The following is a 17,234-nucleotide window of genomic DNA, read 5'->3' on the forward strand; positions in this document are numbered from 1 at the left end:
GGCAAGCAGAAGCAAGGTAACTCTGGGTACAGATGGAGAAGCACAAGACACCAGATGACAAATCAGGAGCAGCAAGCCAAAACAACGACCCAGTGGAGGATAAGCCAAGGGGCAGTACATAAATACCAAAAGAACCAGATCTGATCAGAATCAAAACAGAGATCACAACTATTATAACCACTGTTAATGGAGAAAAAGACCTCAGAAACCCTTAGTGTAGAAGCTGAATTATACTTCACTCACAATCTTTAGGGTCCAAGTCTTTTTCATTGGTCTCAAAAACCTCTAATCTTGCATAATATATTTCTTTTTTAATGATCTCTTTTTCTTTCATATGCTTGTGTTGTTCAAGGATGTAACAAATTTCAACATGCATGCACTGACATTTGCAATAAGAACGCCATTTTTAGGATCCATGGTTCAGCGAGTAAATGCTGCAGAGCTGGGATTAGGTAAGATTCTAACAGTTGCTTTGGGGCTTTGTTTCCACTAAGATTTTACAGAATGACTTTTCTAGATGAAGAATGATTGCTGTTGCGCATCTGAACCACCCCTCCCTCCTCCCAAGAAGTTCTAGAAATATGGTCATACTAGGGCTTGGAGAGAGCAACATTTGAAAGAAGACAAAAAAAGCAATTCAATTATAGTGATAAGAATGTAGCATGGAGGTTTTTGAGACCAAAGAAAGAGAACTTGAACCCTAAAGATTGTGAGTGAAGTATAATTATTTTAGCTTCCTCACTAAGGATCTTCAAGATCTTTTCCTCCATTAACAATGGTTATAACGGTAGTTGTGATCTCCGATTTGTTTCTGTTCAGGTTCTTTTGAAAGTTGTAACATTGATCCCACTGGGCCAATCAAAGAACAAAGATGAGACTGACAGACGTACATACAGTACCTCTGTTACTGGGCTTACTGGACCTATACTGCCCTATATTCAGACTGTGGGAGACAGTCGGTTTTCTCCCATGGTCCGTGGCAAACCCAAAAATTCAATGCTGGCGTCGTATATGTAATGTAATGTAATGTAATTTATTTCTTGTATGGTGACCAGCATTGAATTTCCAGTCTTTTTGGGCCAACCAAGCCAACTGTCCATTGGCTGGCTTGTTAAGCCAGCATTTATTAGCTGGCCAGCTAAATCATAAAGGCCAATAATGGACCTGTTTTTAGGTGGATCTATTTATTTATTTATTTATAGTATTTATATACTACTTATAGCCTAAGTGGTTTACATTCAGGTACTCAAGCATTTTTCCCTATCTGTCCCAGTGGGCTCACGCTCTATCTCAGTGATTCCCAACCCTGTCCTGGAGGAACACCAGGCCAATCGGGTTTTCAGGCTAGCCCTAATGAATATGCATGAGAGAGATTTGCATATGATGGAAGTGATAGGCATGCAAATTTGCTTCATGCATATTCATTAGGGCTAGCCTGAAAACCCAATTGGCCTGGTGTTCCTCCAGGACAGGGTTGGGAACCACTGCTCTATCTAATATATCTGGGGCAATGGGGGATTGTGACTTGCCCAGGGTCATAAGGAGCAGCATGGGATTTTAACCCACAACCTCATGGTGCTGAGGCTGTAACTCTAGCCATTGTGCCACACACTCCCCTACCAACCTAAGTGGAACTAGTTTGAGAACCCCCTTCCACCCACGTTGACACATGCTTTCCACACTCTTTAGGGGTAATAAAGGTCACAAACTTATTACCTTGAAAAAGTGATGGCTCATTAAAATGACTCCTGCATTCTCCATGCCACAGCTCAACAGATCACATGCTCGTATAAGAGCTCCAGCACTGAAATTACATTTTACAGCACCAGACTATTCACTACATCTTATATAGATAGTTATATTGCAGATGGCACTGAGATCATCATCTATTCAGCAATTACAGCAATTGAGAAACATAACAGAACCACCTCTAGGTGCACGTCAATGCACATTACAATTTCTGAAGTAAGATTAAGAATCATAGTTCCCAAAAACTTTGAAACAAGAATCCGAAGAATGCTAAAAATGAATATAATTATTGTTACCCCGATTCTAGCTGGATAAACTAAAGTGTCTGAAGGCAAAGTAATTTGCCCAAAGGCTGTAGGGAGGCAGAACCATTGTTCATGGGCCCCGAGAGTTATCCAAGCCCACGCTGCTCTACCTGCTGGAAGAGGTTTTCTCTCCATCAATTCTTTTGACAGTGTTCTGAAGTAATTGTCATTATCTCTGACAGTCTGAAGATATTTTAACATGATCCTTTCATCTTTAGGATTGGCACAGTTCCTGACACTTGTAACTTGGCTAGTTCTCTTGCTAGCATACAATCTAAGGGCATACGGATGGGGACAAGAAGAAACTGCCTTTATTTTCCTTAAAAGGGCTCCCATAGAGATCTCAGGAGGGGGAGGAGAGACATTTGGCACAAGTGAACACATTCTTCTGAATTATGAGTTAGCTGAAAGAAAGTGGCATTCAAGAATATAAGGCAGTTCTCCACCCCCCACCAACCACCCACCAGAGCCCATCTGCAGCCATGCCATTTCACTGAACAATTTCAGCACTGCCAACACAACTGCTTAAATAGTCTGACAAAGAGCCAGATGCTGCTGCTGCTGGAAAAATATCTCCCACAGTTGACATCTGGATCTTAGGCTTCTATCTAGAGAGGAAGGGAAAGAAGAATGGTGTGATGTGATGTTTGCAACTGAATGGAGCCATGCCAGCCTACTGCAGTCACACACAAGATTAATAAACAGCATTTTTAAAAAGGTAGAACTCAGCTTCAATTCACAGTGAGGGATGGTCAGGCAGACATGCAGCTAAGAGGCCTTTTTACTAAAGCTTCGTTATGTGCTAATTCTGTAAGTGCATGCTAAATGCTAAGAAGCCCATAAGTATAAAACAGGCTTCTTAATATTTACCATGCACTAATTCTGTTAGTGTGTGCTATACTTTAGTAAAAGGTCCCTTAAGTCTTTCCACTTTTGAACTAGTGAGGGCTTTGAACAGGACCAGGAAGTGAGGTCAGAAGGGAGCCGAGGCCGGCGCAAGCAGTAAGTGGAAGATGCTGCTCGCACCAGAGAACATTTAAAGAGGTATGCGGAGGCAGAGAGGAGGAGAGGCGCTGGTGTCGGCACCCCTGCAAAGATGGTGCCTGGGGTGGTCCACCCCTCCCCGACAATGGAGGGCAGACAATTCAGCGCAAGACACCAGCACGCCGTGGGAAAACTTAGTTTTAAAGAGCTCCGAAGTGGGGTGTGAGTGGGGAACTCCCCCACTTTACTGCATAGTGTTCGAGCTGCTGTTGGGGGGGGGGGGGTTGGAACCCTCCATTATAGAGAAAACTGAACTTTTTCCAATTTTTTTCAGGAAAAGTTCCATTTTCTCTATAATGGGGGGTTGCACTCCCATACCCCCCAACGGCAGCGAACGGCAGCGCAAACAATATGCAGTAAAAGTGGGGGGTTCCCCCACACCCCCTGTCACAGCTCTTTAAAACTAAGTTTTCCCATGGCGCGCTTGTGTCTTGCGCTGAATTGTCAGCGCTCGAATGTCGGCGGGCTGGTGTCTGGCGCGCGATTGTCCCGTCACCTTATTATGCCACTGGGTGGCTGGGAGCAAAACAACTTTCAGAAAATTTAAAATTTAACAGAATGGGATTAAAGTCACATTTGGGAAAAACTGGTATAAAGACACATCAAATTTAAAAAAAGGGTAAAATTGAACAGGGGGGTTCCAGAGAAATAAGTTCCTCCCAAAATGGCCCAATTGATTTTTATAGGAGGCAGCTTTCCAACATCTATAACATCTATACAACCTGTTCTGCCCCCTTTTTATGTGGGCATTCACTCAGTTTCTTGTATAAGAACTATATTACATTACATTAGTGATTTCTATTCCGCCATTACCTTGCGGTTCAAGGCGGATTACAAAAGAGTTGTCAGGAAGTTACAAGAATTGTAACATTACATAAGAATTGTCGTAAGCATTACATAAGAATTGTCGAGAACTTAAGAATTACTTAAGAATTGTCGAGAACTCAAGGAGCAACATGTTGGGTAATAAGAAACATTTTAGATTAGATATGGGTGGAGTGTGTGGTAGGTGGAGTTAGGGAAGGAACTGGGCATGTTAAACAGGTTTTATGTGTTTTTGAAGAGTAGGGTTTTAGTTTCTTTTTTTAAAGGTTTTGTAGTCTAGGGTCGTAGATAGCAGATTGGTGATTTGGCTGTCTAGTTTAGTTGCTTTGGTGGCCATTAGGTTGTCATATAGTTTTCCTCTTTTGACATTTTTGGTTGGTGGGTGTGTGAGTGGGTTCTCCTGTGCCTGGTTGAGGTGGATTGGGTTAGTCGGTTGTTCCAGTAGGTTGGGCTTTCTCCATTAATAGCTTTGTATAGTAGTAGGCAGTCGAATTTGAAGTGTACTCTTGCTTGTATTGGGAGCCAGTGTGAGTCGTGGTATGCTTCTGTGTTGTGATCATATTTTGATCATAGTATAAGTGATTACGTTGAGATGTATAAGCAACGTATGGTCCGTGGACTTAAATCTCCAGAGAGCTTTGCTGCATCCATAGAGCTTAAGACCACCCTTCTTCTTCTGTCTGAGAGAGAATAGTTGCTATATTTGTAGACTGCATGGCTGTATGAGAATCTGAGTTTAGCATTGTTCTCCCACCAGGTTTTCATCCCTTATTTCTAGCACAGTTTAGTTTTATATTGAAGTGTGGAGAACAGTGTTATTTCCACAAGGTGTGGACACACTCCAAGCTACCTTTTTGGATACGGAAAGCTGGTAAAGTGAGAAGATTCTGTGACAGAGTTGAATTACCTTGAAGTCATCAATTGTGAGTGTTTATTCTTTACTTCATGTTATTAAAGAAAGTTGCTCAAGAACCACAGTCTGGCTGATAACACTGAGATTACAGAAGTAAGGGTTAACTGAATATGATGAGCCTCTTACAACTGCTAATATAACTCAGAGGAGCCCTTGCTTTCAGTACAAGGCCTGAGGAGACTTCAAAGTGAGGAAATCTACAAAGACTGTACAGTAAAACTGTAGCTGTATAGTGAGCTATAGTCAGCACACAACCCCCTAAAAGGAGGGGTTGCTAAGAAACTGGGGAGGGAGGATATCTTTGGTCACAGGAGTTTTAAAAGCAGATTTTCTGTGTCTGTATTGCACTGAGAAAATAAGAGAGGTTCTGACTGTCATTTTGGCTGAGCAGCAGCCTCTGCAGTAGAAACATATAATAAAGTTCATAAATGTTACATGGCTGCGCTGAGCAGAGAGAGAGGTGGACAGCACTTTGTTTTAATTATTCACCAAGAGACAAACAAACAGGTGAATGGAAGCTCTTTTACACATTTTGAGAAGATTAATTCAATGAAGGGAATACAGTTTCTGGGAATAAATGATGTACACACACTGACTGGAGAGAGATAGATCACAAGAGGGGACCTGGAAAACCTGCTCCCCATGAGTTTAAGAGAGAGGGAGATGGGTGAGCATCCTAGAGTTTTGAGTTCACTATAGGTGAACAGTATGACTCCTGCTGAGCCATATCTGATGGTTCTGGCAGAGATAGGAGATGGCCCTCTAGTGGGGAAACCCTTTTACTGGTGGCTGCAAAGCTATTATAAGGGCTGGTAATTCTGAGCTCCAACAGGTGAGTACTCTTAGAGACTCTGCTGAAGATAAGAGGAGCAGCAGCAGCCCTTGGGAGAACTGCTCAAGGCACAAAGGCTTTTGGGAGCAGCACAGCAGAATGTGAGCAGCTCAGAGCAGAAGGAAAAATGGCCTGCAGGGGCCCTATCAGTGCCTAGAGCTGGGGAGAACAGAAGTAGCCCACAAGTGGGGAACTTTGTCACTGGTGGTTGCAGAGCCATGCTAGGGCTGGTTATCCTAAGCCCCAGCAGGGAAATACTCAAGAGACTCCTCTTGAAAACCCAGCGAGGGACAAGACCTCCGGAGTGCTATCAACACTAGAGACCCCATAATGGAAAAAGCCTCTAGGGCAGTGATTCCCAACCCTGTCCTGGAGGAACACCAGGCCAATCGGGTTTTCAGGCTAGCCCTAATGAATATGCATGAGAGAGATTTGCATATGATGGAAGTGATAGGCATGCAAATTTGCTTCATGCATATTCATTAGGGCTAGCCTGAAAACCCAATTGGCCTGGTGTTCCTCCAGGACAGGGTTGGGAACCACTGCTCTAGGGTGCAATCAGTACTAGACATCTAGCAAAGGATAAGGCTCCCTAGGTATAACCAGTGAAGGAGGATAGCTCTTGTGAGGACAGTGGTCCTCAGAGCTCAGGGAAAGCTTCCAGGCGATTGCAGCAGAAATAGACCTAGCCAGCACAGAAATCCAGCCATCACCTGCCCAAGAGAACTCTGTCAGAGATCTGGAGACTGGGTAAGGGTGGAAAAGCAAGAGGCAGTGAAACCTAGACATTCAGCCACTCCAACTCACTGACTTAGCTAAGCAGCTAGGAGGAGCTTACAGTCACTACTTTGGAAATCAGTATTGAAATGATTTGGAAGAGGAAAAGGACTATAAGTTACTGCTTCTGAGTTACAGACTGACACTAGCAGTTTAAGTGTAAAATGTCTTGTTTAAGAGATTAAATACCAATACTACTGGAAATTATTTATGGAAACTAATTTAATGTGACAAGAGGTTCTAAATCCTTAGGTACATGAAAAAGCCTATGTATACAGTTTAAAAAAACCTGTTTAATTTATTAGCCCATCTTGTTCACAGCAGTCTTTTTTGATTTTTCCTGGAGGGAGAAAAAGGGTAATCCCACCTGCTCAGGGGTGATATGATAGAGGTCTGGAAGTGGAGTGGAAAGTGTAGATATGAATTGGTTGTTTACTCTTTCCAAAAATACTAGAACTAAGAGGCATGTGATGCAGCTACTAAGTAGTAGATTTTTAAAACAGATTGGAGAAAATATTTCTTCATACAACATAATTAAGCTCTGCAATTTGTTGCCGGAGAAAGTTGTGAATTCAGTTAGCAGGGCTTAAAAAAGGTATGGATAATTTCCTAAAAGAAAAGTCTATAGGTCATTATTGAGATGGCCTGGGGAAATCCACTGCTTATTCCTACGATAAGCTGCATAAAATCTGTTTTACTACTTGGGATCTAGCTAGGTGCTTGGGACCTGGGTTAGCCACTGCAGGGCTTGATGGATCTTTGGTCTGGCCCACTATGGCAATTCTTATGTTCTTGTATTCTAATCCCTCTTTTCCCCAGTTGGAGGCATTGAGTGCCAAATGAGTAAGGGACCAACAGAAACTGCTTTTGGGGAATTCCAGTCAGATTGGGTTTCAGACCCAGAGACGCCATAGGGGAGCATTATACATACAATGAAACAGCAGTTAGGGAATTCCTCCTTACAAACCGCTAGTGCTGCCCGATTCACGATTCGAATCAATTCACCGATTCACTTCGGGTGAATTGATTCAAATGGAATTAAAAAAAAAAAAAAAAATCGGCCTCCCGATTTGGTGTCTGACCCTTCCCCCTCGCCCCCTAAAGCAGGCTCGGCAGCGCTGCCTCTTGCTGGCCAGCCGCTGCCACTCTTGCTTTAGAGGGCAAGGGGAGGGTCAGTCAGGAAGTGCTGGTGTCCGGCTTCCCCCCTGGCCTCTTGCTGGTATCTATTTACCTAATTCCAGCAACAGAGCAGCCTGCAGAGAGGATCGCCGGTACTTTAGTGATCCTTGCAGGTTGCCATCAGCCTCTGGAGCTGTTTCCTCTGCCGCAATCCTGCCTCTGACATCAGAGGAGGAGCGGGACTGTGGCAGAGGGACGACAGCTCCAAATGCCTATGGCAACTTGCAAGGATCGCTAAAGTATCGGCGATCTTCTCTGCAAGCTGTTCCGCTGCTGGAATTAGGTAAATGGATTGGGGGGGAACACGCAGGCCTTCCGGGGGGGAGGGACAGGCCTTCGGGGGATGCAGTCCTTCGGGGGTGGTGGTACAGACCTTCAGGGGGGGAGGCAGGCCTTCAGGATAGGGTACAGGCCTTCAGGGGGGACAGGCCTTCAGGGAGGTGGTGCAGGACTTAGGAGGGGGGACAGGCCTTCAAGGGGTGGGGTGCAGGCCTTCAGGGGGGTGCAGTCCTTCAGGGGTGGTGGTGCAGGCTTTCAGGGAGGACAGGCAGGCTTTCAGGGGTGGGGTGCGGGCTTCAGGGGTGGGGGTGCAGGTCTTCGGGGGAGGGGGCCCTGGTGTGGAAGTACACGTAGGGAGGGAAAGGGGAGGTTCAAAAAGATGTGCATATGCCAGACTTTGGGGGGGGGGAAGAAATAATGGGTCTAAAAACAGAGGAGAGGAAGAGAGATGGTGGACAATGGGATTTAGAGAGGGAAGGAACAGAAAGGGAGAGATGTTGGACACAAGGGATGGTGTGGAGGGGGGTTAGAGATACTGGATAGGAGGGTAGTTGGGAAGAGAAAGGGAGCGATGGTAGATCCTGGGGTGGTGGAGAAGGAGGGATAGATACTGGTAGTTGAGAAAAGGTGGTTCTGGGGATGGAGATGAAAAAAAGGAAAGATGCCAGACCTCTAGAGGAGGGAAGGAAAACGGAAGGGGAGGACAGAGATAGGAGATGGATGGTTAACATGGAGAAAGAAGAAAGAAGGAGACCCTGGCAAGCAAATTATCAGAAGACAACCAGAGCCTGGGACCAAAAAGATCTGAATAATGACCAGACAACAAAAGGTAGAAAAATTAATTTTATGTTCTATTTTGTGATTACAATATGTCAGATTTGAAACGTGTATCCTGCCAGAGCTAGTGTTAGACCGCAAACGTGAGCTAGGATTTAACAGAGAGAGGATAAGTATTTTTTGTTTGTTTATTTTGTTTACATCACAGCATTAGTGTGGTTAGAAGAGGGCAAAGGGGGTGAAGAGGCTATAAAATAAACCCACCAGGATATTTGAAAAACACCCAATTGAGCAGGAAAATCAAATCAAATCAAATTTTTTTTCCTGAATCGGGCAGCACTACAAACTTCCTCTTCCTATTCTTAACTCTCCCAACCCCTCTGTACTGCCCCACCTCTAAAAACTCTTCCCCCACCAAAAAAATATACCTACTGCAACTGCACCACAAGCCCCATTTACCCCCTCCCCCCCATCAAATGCAACACAGAAACACCACACAGATACACGCACAGAGATGGTAAACAATTCCCTATTTTTAAAGTGCTTTTCAGTCATTCTGATCTATATTTCATTTTTCTTTGTCTTAATTCTATTGTGAAAATTACTCTCCAAATCAATCAGTTTTCTTATTAGTTGCTATGTGAACTGTCAACTAATAACTGTTATGTGGGCAAACTATGCACATACCTAGGGTTCAAAATCTTTGGGACCCTGTTAGAGATGCTCAGGAGGGGAGTGTAGCCTAGTGGTTACAGCCCGAGTTTGATCCCAGCCTGCTCCTAGTGATTCTGGACTTAAGTGTGATTGACACACGGCCGGCGCTATTTTTCTAGACACTAGCCAATTTAGGCACCGTTTATAGAATCAGACCCATACTGTTTCAAAATACACATACTTTTCCCCACCAAATAGAGGGCCATTTTTAATCCAATAAATTTTACCCAGTCAAGAAGCCGCACAGCGGTGAGCAGCGCATTGCTGCTCAGCAGCAGCAGAAACCGGATCTCGCGGCAGCCACCACTGACTGGGTTAGCAGTGTGACAGGAGCGTGGAAAACTTGCTCCTGCCTGCTGCACCTCTGGATCACCAGGGATCAGCAGAGGAGGTAGGAGGACATGGCAGGGAGGGGGCACTGGGTGCAGAGCCAGGGAGGGAGGGGAGCTGGGTGCAGAGTCTGATAGGGGAGGGAGGAATGGGGCTGGGTGAAGAGCCTGACAGGGGTTGGGAGGGAAAGGGGCTAGGTGCAATGCCTGACAGGGGAGGGAGGGAAGGGGGCTGGGTGCAGTGCCTGACAGGGGTTGGGAGGGAGGGGAGCTGGGTGCAGAGTCTGACAGGGGAGGGAGGAATGGGGCTGGGTGAAGAGCCTGACAGGGGTTGGGAGGGAAGGGGGCTGGGTGCAATGACCGACAGGGGAGTGAGTGAGTGAAGGAGGGAGGGAAGGTGGCTGGGTGCACTGCCTGACAGGGGAGGGAGGGAAGGGGGCTGGGTGTAGTCTGACAAGGAACGGCACTTGAATACTAAGCTGCCTAATATATTTGAGTCAACCATTTTTCTTCCTTTTGGGGGGGAAAATGAGGGTCTCAACTTATATTCGGATCGACTTATATTTGAGTATATACAGCATATAAAGGGCATCAAATATCAGTAGTGTAGAGCAGTAGTTTTAGTCAAAAAATGTTTTCAGGAAATCAGATCATCATCTGCTCTGAAATTAAGACTACTGTATCTTTACTATTTTATTTTTAATCTTAAATGGCTCTTTTTACAAAGCCGCGGTAGCAGCTTTAACGTGCGTGATTTTTCATCACTTGCTAACCCCTACGCTAGCCGGAAAACTACCACCTGCTCAAAAGGAGGCGGTAGCGAGTAGCACGGCCGGCGGTTTAGCGCGCGCTATTACGCACGTTAAACCGCTACCGTGCCTTCGTAAAAGAAGCCCAATGTCTTAGGAAATTTATTTATTTATTTAAAAATTTATAACCCTCAGAATTCCAAAATTCTGTGCAGGCTACATAAGAATACGCATAATAAAATTATAACAAACAGTTATCACAAAGAACATACAATAAAATAAAACTTCTATAAAATTCTCACTTAACTATTAATTTCTTGACAAAAAAAAAGCTTACATATATTCTCTCTCAAACAGCATTGTTTTTACACTTTTCTTAAATTGTAACACATTAGAGGCCCGCTTAATGTCCCCCACAACTGTGTTTCTCAACCCTCTTGTGGAGGAACATTTACCCAGTCAGGTTTTCAGCATTACCACAATGAATATGCATGATACAAATGTATATATATTAGAGACCAATTTTATGCAAGCATATCGCAAACTGTGTGTCATGGCAGATTTCAAATGTGCCGCGTGACACCGGCGAACAGGAGAGGCGCTGACACCTGCTTACAGGACGTGCCTTTCCTGTGTCGGACCTCTCTTCCTCTTCCTGCACCTCTCCTCCATCAGTACCCCCTACCAGCATAGAAATAGATTCATGGCTGCAGCTGATATGCGCAGATATCGACGTAATGACATCACATATGCGCATGATATTAGGATATACTCTTTTACAGAAAGAGTGGTAGATGCGTGGAACAGTCTCCCGGTAGAGGTGGTGGAGACAGAGATTGTGTCTGATTTCAAGAAAGCCTGGGATAGGCACATGGGATCTCACAGAGAGAAGAAGAAAAAATGGTTATTGCACATGGGCAGATTGGCTGGGCCATTTGGCCTTTATCTGTCATCATGTTTCTATCTTGTTTGCTTTTAAGCTGCCACTGCAAATTGGGCAGAAGTTTTCATCATATTGTCTACAATGACACCCAGATCTTTTTCTTGGGTGCTAACTCCCAAGGTGGACCCTAGCATCTGGTAATTGTGATTTGGGTTATTCTTCCCAATATGCATCACTTTACATTTGTCCACATTAAATTTCATCTGCCACTTGGACGCCCAGACTTCCAATTTCCTAAGGCCTGCCTGCAATGTTTTCACAATCTGCATGCATTTTAACAACTTTGAACAATTTAGTGTCATCTGCAAATTTAATCACCTCATTCGTTGTTTCCAGATCATTTATAAATAAGTTAAATAGCACCAGTCCCATATTTATTATTGCAATTCTGAAACCGTGACCGGCTAGGTGTGCCTCGAGGAAAGGATTGAGCAACATTGCCCTACAGTCACTGGAGAATCAGAGGAAAGAGCACTACATTACAAAGCTATGTTGGCTCCCCAAATTATAATATAGACCGCCATCTCATGAGTTTCTGGAAGCAATTACTTTACAAACTGTCAAGGTTCCACCCTTTTCCAGGACAACCGAACTGCATATTATGTGCCAAAAATTCAGATTCCATTTCTGCTGTCCAAAATTATGTTCCAATCTGGCAAAAAATAATTTTGACAAGAAGCTTTTTTTTTTTTTCCACTAAGGAAATAGAACATGCATTGAGAATGATTAACAAGCTGTAAGCTGGCTTGTGGCTTCATGGCCTCCAAGTTTCCAGTGGTTTTCAACTTAGTGTTCGAACACAATACACAGCGTAGATTGATTTTTCCTAACTGGGTTGATGCCAGCAGCTTCTTAGCGGCCAGGGCACCAAAAAGTCACCAGTTTTACTAGTTGTTTAGATAATTGCAAACTATGGACACACATTTGTTAATGTACATTTAGGGGGTCTTTTACTAAGATGTGCTAGCCGATTTAGGTCCATCATATTCTATGGATGCGTTAGCATTTAGCGCACGCTAAATCGGCTAGTGTGCCTTAGTAAAAGACCCCCTTAGTTCTTTAGTATACCTTTAAAAATATTAGTATGCAGTAAAGTGATACTCCTGGGGAAATTCTGCACAACTGTACGATGCAAAATTTGTGCAGAATCCCCCACCTGTGCAAAAAATACAGAATTCTGTACTTCCCATGCGGAATTCTGCACAGGCAGCTGTAACAGCTTGGCAGTGTGGCATGACTCAGCTTCTCTCACTGCCTTCCTCCCCAACGTGTTCAAGAAGAGATGGTGCACAGCTGTACATCAAGTCATTTCCTCCGCCTCTGCCCGCTTGTCTCCAACTGTTCCTCTAAACTGTGCAGCTGTATGGAAGTTCAAAAGGAACACAGGAACAGTCAGACCAGTGGTCTAGCAAAGGTGGATGGCACCCCCTGCCTTCTTCTCTAATCCCTGCTCCTTCCCCGCCCCTGTGCACACCCCTTCCCTTCCCCCGTATCTCTTTAACTTCCCCGATGCAAGCAGCATCTCCAACTTGTTGCCTGCTCAGGCCTTGGGTCTCCTTCTGATGTCACTTCCTGGATGCAGGACCAGGAAGTGATGTCAGAGGGAGAGCGAGGCTGGCATGAGCAGCAAGTTGCAGCTCACACCGGCAAACATCTAGAGGTATTGGGGGGGGAGTGAAGGTGCGCGCATGGTGGGGCAGGGGGGTATAGAGGAGGGGAGGTGCTGATGCCCCTACAAGGATAGCACACAGGGCGGTGTGCCCCCCTGCCTCCCTTTAATATACCACTGAGTCAGGCCATAGTCAATAAAAGAGGAGAACATGGTCTAATGTGCAGTTGTTCAGCTCCTACTCTTGTTGCACTGTCAAGGAGGGAAGAGTGACTGAATGAAAGAGGATGAGTGATGTGTGCTAAAGAATGTTGGAGAAAGATGAATGATGTGTGTATGTTCAATGGGAGGGAGTGGAGGGTTGGTGAAAAGATGGATGAGGTGCAGTGTACCATGGGAGGTGGGTAGTGGGGTGTGCCATGGTGGCTGGAGATAGTGGATGGGTTGGTGTGTATCATGGAGGGTTAGAGAAAGATGGATGGGGTAATGTGTGCTTTTGGGGGCCTAGAGAAAGGTGGATGAGATGAGAGTGTGTGTGTGTACCATTGAAGGGGATAGAGGGCTGCAGAAAGGTGAACAGGGTTATATATGCCATAAGCTGAGGTTCAGAGGGGGGGCTGGATCAACTTGGATGGCATGGTCTGTGCCATGGGGGAAGGGGCTGGGAAAAGGGACATGAGGTCCCTGTGTGTGTCATGGGAGTGGAAAGCCTAGATAAAAATAGGTGGAGTGGGACATGCCATGGGAGGCAATAGGGCTGGTGAAAGATTGATGGGTGAGAGCACCGTGGGCATTGGGGCTGAGAAAAGTAAAGTGGGGGTTTGCCTGGGGGAGGGGGAAAAGACCTTGAGGGTGGAGAGCTCTTGCTGGAAGTTAGGGAGAGAGAGCAGAGAGGGCAGTGAATACTGAGTAGTGTGAACTGTAGAAGGCAGAGGGATGCTAAATGGTAGAGAACAAGTGATCAAAAAGGGGATGAAGAGGATAGAAAATGGGAGGTGTTCACCCTGGAGAAGGAACATAGAATTCCTAGGAGCGTAGAAGCATTTACCTTGCCAGCCTGTGCTAAAAACCTCTAGCACACCTTGACAAAAGAGGGGGTTATGATGATAAAGAATATGAAAAAAAAAAACAATCAACAGAAATAGACATCTATAAGAAAGAATTCCTACAAGCAGTTAAGCTTTTTTTTATATATATATATAAATCTTTATTGATTTTCAAGTAGTAACAGTACAATACATATGAATCTGAATGTATAACAAATCAAGAAAAGCACTTTGAACTTATAAATATTTGAAAGTAATCTTTTCCCCCACCCCCTTTACTTAATCAATAATATAAATGCAATTATCCTTCCAATAACCCACTCTTATTTAAAGTAGTAATACATTTCCACCCTGGATGTGTAAGGAAATCAGACAAAAATTAAAGAGAAATGACAACTATACAGAAGCAATAAAACTTTTATAGCTGGCATGTGTCATTTGGTGCACTAGACAGGCCAACTGCCATCATCAAGTATGTTACTTTACGATGTAGTTGAACTTCTGGAATGACAGCCCAGCTCTAGCAAAAGTCACAAATTCCTATAGACAGTCATTTTTTTAAACAGGTCACCTAAGTAAAAGTGCAAATAGGTGCTTATGCTGGTGCCAACTTAGAATACAACATAAGCACTTTTGTCTCTTTATAAAATAGCGTCACAAAAATCATAGGGAAGTGCACCCACATACATTTATACCTGCACAGGAGACAGCATAAATTTATTAGTATAAAGTACTTTATCAAATGTGTGTGTATGTTGCACGTCCACTTATATACCACCCCAAATCCTCTCTAAACATGTTAACCCTCAGACTGCATAAAAGTTATGTGAACATCTTCCATGTCTACGTTATATGAGTTTAACATCTGGAGTAACTGTATAGCAGTCCTTCTCTTTGGGGAAAAATTGGATTTACCCATTAATTATCATCAGTGCCCACATAACTGCCAGCTCCCCCCCCTCCCACTTTGCCCATAGACCACCCCAGCATTAACTTCACAGTACAGCAGTGATCAAAGGGGATATTCAGTGACACTATGTAATTAAGTGCCATTGAATATCCAGGGATGGTCTATTGACTGAAGTGGGTATGAGCCTCTTCTGCCCACTTAAACCACATTAAATATCAACCACTTTGCTATTGATCTTGGTTGTGTTACTGGATTGTAGAACAATGATAGTGTTAGATTTGCCTTATTATGCTATTTGTAATGCTGATAGTTCTTCTAACTCAGTTATCTGGGGGATAAGCAAGTAGGGCACCATGCTTTAAGTCCTCAGCAATGTAGTTGGTCTAGAGAATGAGATTAGATGCTTAATTTCCCAGTGGTAGGAAAGACTTCTGTTTTGAATTGCTTTACAAGACTATATTTAAATGCAAGATCAGATAGAAGTCTTAGTTGATGTTTGACTTTTTGAAGACACAGAGGCCTGATATATATTTTATGTTACAAAAAAATGGCATACTGATACTGATCAGCTCTGTCCTCCATGGTACAGATAGGAACATCAGACAATTAATCAAAAGGGTGGAGGGTTGTGCTACTATTCAGCAAATTATTTGTTTGACATAAACTTTCACAATTCAATTGCAGTTTGGAGGAGACAATAATTCAGTTTGCTCATCCTTCCTCTTTTGTATCATCTCTTCGTGCAGAGACAGTTCAGAACAACTGTTTAACCGGCAGGGGTGTCAAAGTCCCTCCTCGAGGGCCGGAATCCAGTCGGGTTTTCAGGATTTCCCCAATGACTATGCATTGAAAGCAGTGCATGCAAATAGATCTCATGCAGATTCATTGGGGAAATCTTGAAAACCCGACTGGATTCTGGCCCTCGAGGACCGACTTTGACACCTGTTAACGGATGCTTTAAAAAAAAAAAATTCATTTAAAAAGAATGAACGTAAACCATTATGACCCTGTTTTTAAAACTGAAAATTAGGAGCATTTTCAGAGGTTGTCAACTTTTTGTACTTATTGCCATCAAGTTCTGGAGTAAAGAGGTTAGTTTCCCCAGATACAAAGATTAATGGTAGTGTAATTCTGTCTGCTGAATGGTCAGCACAGTTTTTTCAACAGATGATCTTAGGGCTGAATTCCCAGATGTTATCTCAACTGACCTGGTGCTTATTGCCCTCTGCCCCCAGACACTCACTTGCGTTGGGGTGATTTGGTTTCTCTTGATGAAATGTCATTGACTTTGTCAAATGTCCCAAGTACGAAATAATGGTTGTTGCCTTTCAAGTGATGCAAGAAATACCACCAGCCATACCAAGAGCTATCCAAAAGCTGTGCAGGTAAGAAGCAGCCACTAAAAAACTGCTCTCAAATTATACCACAGCTGGTCATCATGTTGACTCTTCGTTCCACTAGTTTCTAAACCAGTCAATCACTTTAGGCCTCATACCAAGGGTGTTCAGATTATTTATATCACCAATATGACTATGGGACACTCGATGAAGTTACAGGGAAATACTTTTAAAACCAATTGGAGGAAATTTTTTTCACTCAGAGAATAGTTAAGCTCTGGAACGCATTGCCAGAGGATGTGGTAAGAGCGGATAGCGTAGCTGTTTTTAAGAAAGGTTTGGACAAGTTCCTGGAGGAAAAGTCCATAGTCTGTTATTGAGAAAGATATGGGGGAAGCCACTGTATTGGTAGCATGAAATATTGCTACACCTTGGGTTTTGGTCAGATATTAGGGACCTAGATTGGCCACCGTGAGAACAGGCTACTGGGCTTGATGGACCACTGGCCTGACCCAGTAAGGCTATTCTTATGTTCTTATGAAAGACTATCTAATTGCATGATATTTGGAAACACATTCTCAATTCCAGGGCAAAAAAAGTGTGCAAGTATCAAATTGTAGAATAAAGAAATTTCTACCTGCATCATTCTTTTCTATGACGTAGTGCAACAGGCATATATTGAAGGACATTTCCTTAACTTCCAGCTGACGGGCAAAGGTTAAATCAAAATCCAGGCCACTGACTAGACTATTACCCTCTAGACTCTAGTCAGCTTCCAAACCAAACTTCCTTAAAGCTAGAAGACAGCCATTTGACATACTTTCTTTCTAGACTATTCTCATTTTTTCCGTTAAATATTTTCCACAGTTCCTTTACAGTAATCTTCTCCCAGATGCAGAGGAATCCATGCCTCTTGC

At 43.8% G+C, this 17,234-nt stretch overlaps 1 protein-coding gene across 3 annotated transcripts in view; it reads right to left on the reverse strand.

The window, feature by feature from the left end:
- Positions 1-17,234, reverse strand: part of TBL1X (transducin beta like 1 X-linked) — a 499,699-nt gene that overhangs the window by 85,508 nt on the left and 396,957 nt on the right. The gene's annotated exons all lie outside the window — the stretch shown is intronic.

The sequence above is a fragment of the Geotrypetes seraphini genome, chromosome 6 (assembly GCF_902459505.1).
Source record: "Geotrypetes seraphini chromosome 6, aGeoSer1.1, whole genome shotgun sequence".
In the NCBI taxonomy this organism is placed as follows: Eukaryota; Metazoa; Chordata; class Amphibia; order Gymnophiona; family Dermophiidae; genus Geotrypetes; species Geotrypetes seraphini.